Below are 9,466 nucleotides of genomic sequence, written 5' to 3'. Positions count from 1 at the left end.
GGTGGATGATATTCTTATTAGACCACTGGAAACAGAAGCAAGCTTAGGATTCATCAGAAGCAAGCTTTGGGCACCATAGAATTGAGGATGTTGTGGAAGAAACATAAAAGCTCAAAACATCTTGGCCACAAGGACAGACAAGCTTCTCTGTTGAAAGCAAGTTTCAAAAGAGGGATTGTAGTCTCAGGTCAAGGATGCAGGTTTCAGATTGCACCTCTGGTATGCCCTTTTGTCAAAGATACTGAGGAGAGACGTCTCAATTTGCACAACCATATATTTTTTTCTGCACCATGCACAACTCTGTGATGCTTAGGCTGATGAAGATCAGTATGGATCAAAAGATAGCTTCCGTTGCTGATTTTTCAGAGGCTGTATAATAGGATCAATCATTCTCACCTTTGAATTTATTTATTTATTTATTTATTTATTTATTTATTTATTTATTTATTTATTTATTTATTTTATATCCCACCTATCTGGTCGGGTGAAGACCACTCTAGGCGGCTAGAATTGTGTACAAGGACCACACAGCTTTTTGTCAAGAATTGATTCACTTCTTAAAAGGCTGCAGGGTCTCTCTGTACCATTTACTACATTAAAAAATATATTTTTTTTCACCTCAAAGTGTTTTCTACCCCTTTCCAATTTCTTCCCTCACCCTTCTTTTTTCCCCCCCATTTTTGGTCATCCATGTGACTCCATATGCAGGAAATAGAAAAAGTGCTCCCTAGACCTTCCAGGTTTGGCCACCCTTCCTCTAGAGCAGTGGTTCTTAACCTTTGTTACTCGGATGTTTTTGAACTGCAACTCCCAGAAACCCCAGCCAGCACAGTTGGTGGTGAAGGCTTCTGGGAGTTGCAGTCCAAAACTCCTGAGTAACCCAAGGTTAAGAACCAGTGCTCTAGAGCAGTGGTCCCCAACCTTGGGGCTCCAGGTGTTCTTGGACTTCAACTCCCAGAAATCCTGGCCAGCAGAGGTGGTGGTGAAGGCTTCTGGGAGTTGTAGTCCAAGAACATCTGGAGGCCCAAGGTTGGGGACCACTGCTCTAGAGGGCTGAGAGAGAGCTAATTCAATTCCTTTTAGAGAGAACACAATGAATGGGGAAAGATCAGTCTAGCCCCTTCTAATAACCAGAGGAGGAGGAACTGGGGGAACTCACACTTTCTTTGAAAGAAAGTGGGGGAAAGCAGTCAGTAGTGCAACTGCAGGAGCAATAGAAAAGCAAATGAAGCCTCTGCCATCAGGAAGAGGAAGGGCAGCTTCTATGTAAGCAAGTAATAGTGAAAGACAAGACATACGCACATGAATTACACTCCTTTGTCAGCAGCCTACGAAGTTCATTATGAAATCAAGTGGATGTAGTATCCGTCCATTCTGCAAACCAATTTCGCTTGCCGTACTTGAACTACAGCTGTATAATTTATGCTAATATGGTGGCCAAACCAACTTAATAAGGATTCAATTTTTCATAAAGCTTCTGGTTTATGAATGTAGGATATTGTGATTCTATATCCACAACCCAAACTGCCAGGACATGGCCCAATATTGCTGCACAATTTCATATCCTTGTTGCTAGCAGGAAAAAAAAGGGATGTTGAGCTTTATATATCAAGGGCAGCCTGAATGTTGACAACATCAATGGCAGCAGTCACAATGGTCTACAGGATACCCTCTTGTGCTTACTAACATTCTCACTTGTTGAAAAACAGCCCTGAGAATTGTTTTGGTGAGAACATGGTGAGAAGTGGTTAACTGATGAAAAAAGGAGTCAGCTTCTGGATTTTTCTCTTGCTTGCCACCAAAGCCCAGGTCCATGTTCATCTCCTCATTCAGTTGGTGCTGAACTATACAGAAAGTAAGAGCAAGCAAATGCTTGTGAACTATTGTTCATTCTGGCAAGGTTCTACCGAGCATGTTCAAAAGTTATGAAATTTGTGTTTTTCCTGCTTGAAGGAGCCATTTTAAGTTATCACATTTTCTACAACTACTGCATGGATTTGCTTCAAATAAAAAAAGAGGATAAGGTAATTGCTGTAATGTCCTTTTAAAATAAAATGAAAAGTTAGTTGTTTATAATACATTTCAGTCATTTCTTAACTGCTGGAGAAAAAGATTCCTGGTGTCTGCATGGGGGTGGGGGTGAGAATTATGTATATATTTCTAAAATCACAGCTTTAAAATGATTTGAGCAAAATCACCAAATCTGGCACATAGCAACAATAGACTACAGTGGACCCTCGACTTACAGACGGCTCAACTTTCAGACTTTTCAAGTTACTCTGGCTGCAAAATTTAGGTTCGACTTGCAGCCAGGGAATCGATCTACAGACCAGAAAAAAAAAAACCCAACATGGAACAAAAATGGAACAAAAATGGCCAGTTATGGGATTAATCGGTTTTCAATGCATTGTAGGTCAATGGAGATTCGACCTACAGACTTTTCGACCTGCAGCCACTGTTCCAATATGGATTAATTCCGTAAGTAGAGGGTCCATTGTATCTACTCTTAAATATTCCAGCCAAATTTTGTGTTGATCTGAAGTCCAGTTTCTAAGTAATAATGTTTTGGGATACCTCCATTTTTAGAATTGCCTTGTGGAATCTTATTTTGCAGAGTCAGCAAAATAACATGTCTGTTTTCTTGAAATTATTGCCTCAGATCCGGAGGAAGTTTGTGTTTCTGACACCATGCTAAAAATAATAGGTCTTATCATGCAACTATCTGCACAGTGACACAGACGTAGGGAATTGAAGCCTACTGAAGTCCATAGAGCTGATTTGCAAAAAAACATACATAAGATTGCACTATCAAAAATCTTTAATGAATTGACTTTCCCCCCGAAAATATATTATTAACTATTCTTTATTTATAATACAAATGCTGTTGTTTCTAATGGTGCAGAGCAAATTATTTATTTTAGCTGATCCATAAATTTGCTTTTACCAAGCAAATTCTATGATTTACAAAATGTATTTTTTAATTTACTTTTTGCATCTATTTTGCTGCCTGGAGGAGGAGGGAGATTTAGACCCATGCTCTCAGTGGTACACGAACATGTTCCTTCTAAAACTGCAAATGGACTGAATCAAAAATATCACCTTCAACATGTTTCCACTTGCTTTGCTTTCCAGTTGCTTTCTCCATGTTTAATTATGTCTTTGCACAATTTCCACACCTGTGTTTTCATTCATTTCATGTTGGGTTCATCTAGTCTGAAATTCATGTAGCCCTACTATTTAGGGTGCACGAAATCCAGATACAGTTTATATCTATTTTATACCTTGTGTTCAAATAGCTTCTCATCTAGATACAGCTGAATCACAGTGCACTATAAAGCAAATCCCATGCACTAACCACGATTAGGGATGCAAATCCTTACTTATCTTGTCCGCATATACAAGGATGAATAATCAGTATTCTTCTTATCTGAGTGGATTGCACAAGATTTTCTGCTTCTCTCAATTCTTCCGGGATGATTTTTGCACAAAATTTGAGGGAAACTGGGGTAACTTCTCTGTAGACCATTTAAAACAAAGGCATGAGAAAGGACCCCAGTTTTGTGCGTATTCTGTGCAAATTAAACCACTCAACTCTGCCCCTACCTTAATGAGACAGCCCTCAGGATGTTGGTACATGTAATGGTGGTTTCCAGGATTGATTACTGTAATGCTCTGGATCTGGGACTTCCCTTGAGATTAACCTGGAGACTGCAGCAGGTCGAAAATGTGTCTCCCCAGCCCTGGCTCACCTGCATGAGTTACCTGTTGCATCTTGGGCCAGGCTCAAGGTTCTGATGCTCACTTATAAGGCCCTCCATGGTTTGGGAGCCTGTTACTTGTCCGAGTGCTTTTTCCCAAGGTCATCTGTCTTCTCTACCAGATCCTCCCAGGTAATGCTCCTCTGGATGGTCACCCCCAAAGGAGTCCAGAAAATCCTCTATGAGTAGTTGAGCGTTCTCTGCAGTGGCACTTTGGAACCAGCTTCCAGTTGAGCTGTGCCTGGCACCCTGGCTCTCAACATTTAGGAGGGTGCTGAAAACTCTGCTCTTCAAGAGAGGCAAATAAATAAATAAATGTTCATTTTATTTAAGAAACCAGCTCTTCATCTCACTCTTGGCTTCAGGTAAGGAATGTTCCAGGTCTTTCAAAAGAGTCCTCAAGTTGTTTTATGACCTCAAGACAGCCTAAAGTATTGACATCAAAGAAATTTAAAAGCAAGCATAGAAGAATAGCACAATTAGCCAGAAAGATTCAAACAAACCATCACATGCTTCTAATTCTTAAAGGTCCACTAAATAAACCAGCAAATATAACAGTCCTTTGCAGTTTGCATTATTTGCATCATTATATTGTCGAGCACAAGCCATTCTCGCAAAGGTGAAAGCTCTGCTTGAGATAAAATATCTTACCCTTCTACTGGTAAGCAGAAAAGTGGTGTTTTCTTATTCTCATCAGTAATTAAGAAGCTTGTCACTTCACACAAGCAGTGAGTCCTTACTTGTCTTTCATGTGAAAAACAGGCATTAAAAAAAGGACTTCCTTTAACTTTATAACAACTTATTTGAATCTTTCTCTTTCAACTTTGCTTCCATAAATGTCAAGCACTGTAACAACTCAGAACGGTATGGGAAGCAGTGCTTATTTCTCGAATGCTCTGCCATGTTGCCAAGTTGAGCGATCCAGCTGTTAGGGTCTGTGCTCATTATAGCTAACTTGCAGTAGCATTCATCACGTTATGGTAATCAGATTAGGTGGGTAGGTGTAGGTGATAAGTGCAGGAGTGAGTATAATCAAAATGAATGAACCTCTCCACTTAATGAAAAATATTTCTTGAGCCAGGAAAGGGAATGTCTATAAGAACAAAATTAAGAGCCTGAAATCAGACCCAGCTTAAAAGTAGTGCTCTTTCATTTACGATCTTATTATTCCTAGGCAATTAGAAGTTTCAAATTACACTTTTCCACAAACTGTGCTGTTTTTTAAGGTCTTTATTTATTATTATAAAAAATGGCAAGACTGTACTATTGAACTCACCTCTGTTATATTCAGATCATGCTTAGAGATGCATCTTGGGGCCAAATTCTTTTCTACAGTCCTTTTGGGGGGAAAATGGAAATATGCTTTTTTAAAAATCTGAACACAGCAACATCACTAAGGAGGGACGTTTGACCCTCCCTTTTTAAACTGAGAACTGCTTTCCTTCCTCAGAAGCAGAAAAGCAGCAAGTCTTCCTCACCACCCTACAACTCCATAAAATCACTAGCAGAGTAGCTGCAAGTGGATATATATATATCATGTGACAACCTCAATCTGAGCCCTTTCTGGTGCCTCAATAGTTGGGTTTTTGACCTTGGGCTTTCTTGAAGGGTTCAGCTGTCACTCACCTTTTTATATACCGTATTTTTCGCTCCATAAGACGCACCTCTCCGTAAGACGCACCTCATTTTTAGGAGAGGAAAACAGGGAAAAAATATTCTGGCAAATTCATAAGGCAGTAGCAATAGACAGATGTTGTCACATCAATTACCTCAAACTTCTTGCAGTGTACAACACAGTGAGAGCTTTTGAACAATTTGTAGTTGGCAAAGTTATTCCAATAGCCACAGACAACAACACTACAATGCTTTATATCAACCACCAAGGAGGAACAAAATCCATGTCTTTCTTGCTACTAACAGTACAGTTTTGGGACTGGTGTATTCTCAAGCATGTCATTTCACAAGTCATACATGTACCAGAAGTGGAGAATCATGAAGCAGACTTCTACACCAAGATGACACACAATGAGTGGGAATTACCATCTCAAGTTTTAACACTTATAATGAATTGTTATTGCACTGAAAGAGATGAATAAACAGATTGTTGCTGGGTAGTCAATAAGAGCTATGATGAAGAAATCACCACCAGCACAGGTGTAAGCAAACAGCAAAGCATGCCTCACTTCCACTCCCTCCCTTCCTCCCTTCCTTCTTTACAGCAATAAAGTTTTCTCTCTCCATCATTCAGTTCTTTACTTTGCAGCATGCAGCATGTCCACAGAAAGTGTGCTTACTTTTATCAGCTTTTTGCAGCTGATCCTCCTGTTTCCTCCACTCTTTAATCATTTTTTCAGATGAGGAGGCCCAAAATGTCTCTGCACTGTTCACTGTTTCCATACTCCTTAGCATATTTTACTACCTCTAGTTTAAAAGGAATGTTATATGCTAGCCTTTTCTGCTTTATCATCCTTGCACTGGTAGAATGAGTTCCCATACTCTGCAAGAAAAATGTGCCCCTTATACATCACGACATATACTGCCTGCTTGCTTTTACAAATATAATCTCAAAGCAGCACAGAATCATAGAATAATGGAGTTGGAAGAGGCCTATACTGTAAGGCCATCAATTCCAACCCCTGGTTCAATGCAGGAATCCAAATCAGAGCAGATCTGACAGATGGTTGTCCAGTTTTAGAGACTACAATAGGATAAAATACAGTAGCTGGGAATCACAATAAAAAGATAAAATCTACCAGCAATATTGTAGAACAACAATGATTAAGAAAAACCAATAAAAACAGGGGGAGTGACACCATGCAGCTTTTATTAACACAAAAATAGTACTAAAATTTCTGTTTCCAGTTGTGTGTGTGTACGTGTGAAATGCTATTTATGAAATGTTGGGTTCTTAAACCAATTTTCAAGATTTCAAAGCTTTACTTGGACATATTCAGATCTGTGATTCAGATCTTCCCTCTGCAATTCAAATTGCCTTACTCCTGATGAGTCCATAAAAACTGTGGCAAGCTAATACACCAAATAAAACCTGTAGCCCTAGTGGTAATATATTAAGGAAAGGAGTGTTAGGTCCCTTTTAGTTTCCCTTTTGAACTTTATTCTGCATGTGCTCAGTGCCTTTTTAATCATTCTGTGCTTCAGAATGAAATTTGGCTAACAATACACATTAGCCTCCCCCCCAGGTCCCTTAATGTTTTAAATATCTGCAAAATTACTTCTATTTAGGCTTAATTTGTGGGGAAGTGATGCAGCTTACTACCAAGCTCTGAACTACAGATAGCTATATCTAGCCACCTCTTCCCCATCCAGCAGGCTCTCAGTAGTAATTTTATCTTCCCCTCGCCATTCTCAGGCCTATAAAATAAATAAAATAAATAAAAAAATATTAAACTTACTGGCAATTTTAGAAGCTTTTGTTTCTGTCCTCTCTCTCTCTCTCTCTCTCTGGTTCTCCACATGTCTGGTTGGTCACATGGTTTAACTTCTCTGCAGAAGGTGAAGGGAAAGAGACTCCTCCTTCCTGCTTTGCTTCTCCAATAGCCAATTGGGTGATGCAAGCAGGCAGATATGCTAATATCTGTGCACTGAAGGATTGTGGGAGGAACATCCAGCCCCTGATGGGGGTCCTGCAGGGCACCCCAAAACACTGAAGAGCTCTCCTGGCCTCTTTTGGGATTGGGGCTATGCAGCCCTGTTCTAATCAGGAGGTGCAGCCGGGGGTCACCATGCCTGGAGGGTAGGGCACACAAAGGGCCAGGAGGCTTAGAGGCCATTCAAACTCAGACCTGGCAGGGGAGATACCATTGTTGTAAAAGTGGTTTTCCCAGAGTAAGGCTCATCTATTGCACTTCAGATGAGCTGATTCCTGTGATTTCCCCAAACATGGGAAAATCAACTGCCTAAGTGGGAGATTGTGTTTATGGTTTCCCCTGGTGTTTCTAGAACTATTCTTTGGTCCTTGGCTATTTTCACTGTTTGCTGCCATAGACCTATTTGCCTTGCTGGTTTTCCAGGTGGGCTGCAGGAAGCAGGTCCTGGAAAGCTAGCAGTGCAGAATGGTGAGGTCTAAACAGCAAGCAGTCTCTGCTGCCAGTTCAGAGACCTCCCAGCATGGCAGTGGGAGGCTTTTGGGTGGTGGTGGCTGAGCCCTGGGTTACTGCATTCACTCCATAAGACGCATGTACTTTCCCTCCCACCTTTTTGAAGAGAAAAAGTGTGTCTTATGGAGCAAAAAATACGGTATATAGTGCCAGCAACTCAGTCTACTCTTAATGCATTACTTCTCTTTTCCTCTTTCTTTTCTTCTTCTTTTCTTTCTTTTTTTTATTTCATTTTTAATTTTTTGAAAATGCCAAACAGGATAGGAAGGATCCATCGTCATCTTGTTCTGCCCCAAACTGATCATTGGGTCTTTACTCCACCCTGTACTTTTTGTCTTGTCTTGTTTTGTTTTAATGTTGGGAATATTACCCACTTCAAGGTTTCATGAGATTCCTCCCTTAGAGGCCAGGTTGGTGCCTTCCTTTTTAGCAGAGGGGTGCATGTTTTTGCGCCATGGTGGCTACAGATGCCACTTGCAAAATTTGCCACCTGTGCCCTGGCCAAGTGCTGCTATACCAGTTGCCCGATACCTGAATAGAAATCTGCATCACCCGGAGACGTCACTTCCGCTCGGGGGGATGACCAGCTAGGAGCGAACCCTCCGTATCGCCTAGCAAGGTAAAAAGCTATTAAAATGCATTTCTTTCTTTAGAAGAATGTTTTTTTTTATCATAAATCCTTGGAGAGAAGGATAAGGAAGGCATATCGCTGATTAAAAGCCTTAAGGACTATGTTTTTTTAAAGTTAAAAACTACTTTCACTTTCATGGCCGATTAGCTACTGGCGTTTTCCAGCTGCCCTGCTCCTAACGAAAAGCTTGAAACAACAATAATTATTTTTAATTAGAACTCTCTATGTCAAGGAGGAGGGATAAAACTGCCAAAACCCCCTCAGATCGCAGTTTGGAAAGATTGACGACACAACCAACTGAAGACGATAGGATGGACGAGGTTACAAGGCTTATAAAAGATCTGTCTTGTAAAATGTCTGAAGGCTTTGACAAAACAGAGCAAAGATCTAAGTCCATCGAAAGAAGCATCACTAAGCTTCAAGATCAAATTTCAGGGGTGTCACAGGAGTTAAAGGACATGAAGAGCAAAATTAGGGACCTTGGTGATACAGTTCAAGGAAATAAAGAAGAAATTGTGTCCATGGCTCAGCAAATTTCTGATACCAATAAAAAGCTTATATTTATGGATGATAACCTCAGAAGGTCTAATATTAAAATAATGAACTTCCAAGTGCAACAGGGCCGAGATCTCAGAAAGGAGATAATGGCTTGGATAAACTCTATAATGGACACGCAGCATCTGATTGAAACAGATATAGAAAAGGCATATTTCCTGGGAAATCCAAGTAGTTTCGGTATTAGACCAGTGGTTGTGAAGTTTTTGAATCATACAAAGAAAGAACAATTTTTAAAAGCAATCAGACAAAAACAAGACCAGCTGGTTTATAGGGACAGAAAAATTCAGATTTTCCAGGATTTTTGTAAAGAGACTGTGAAATGGCGAGGATCTATGCAGCCAGTTACAGCAATTCTGAGGAAAAATAACATCAGATATCAATGGGGCTACCCAATTTTTTTG

At 40.2% G+C, this 9,466-nt stretch overlaps 1 pseudogene; it reads left to right on the top strand.

Moving 5' to 3' along the window:
• Positions 1–7,553: 7,553 nt before the first annotated feature.
• On the top strand, positions 7,554–7,706 carry LOC144584437 (U1 spliceosomal RNA; annotated as a pseudogene).
• Positions 7,707–9,466: the final 1,760 nt, after the last annotated feature.

This window comes from Pogona vitticeps, chromosome 10 (assembly GCF_051106095.1).
Source record: "Pogona vitticeps strain Pit_001003342236 chromosome 10, PviZW2.1, whole genome shotgun sequence".
Taxonomy (NCBI): domain Eukaryota; kingdom Metazoa; phylum Chordata; class Lepidosauria; order Squamata; family Agamidae; genus Pogona; species Pogona vitticeps.
This window is presented reverse-complemented; position numbering and strand designations above follow the sequence as displayed.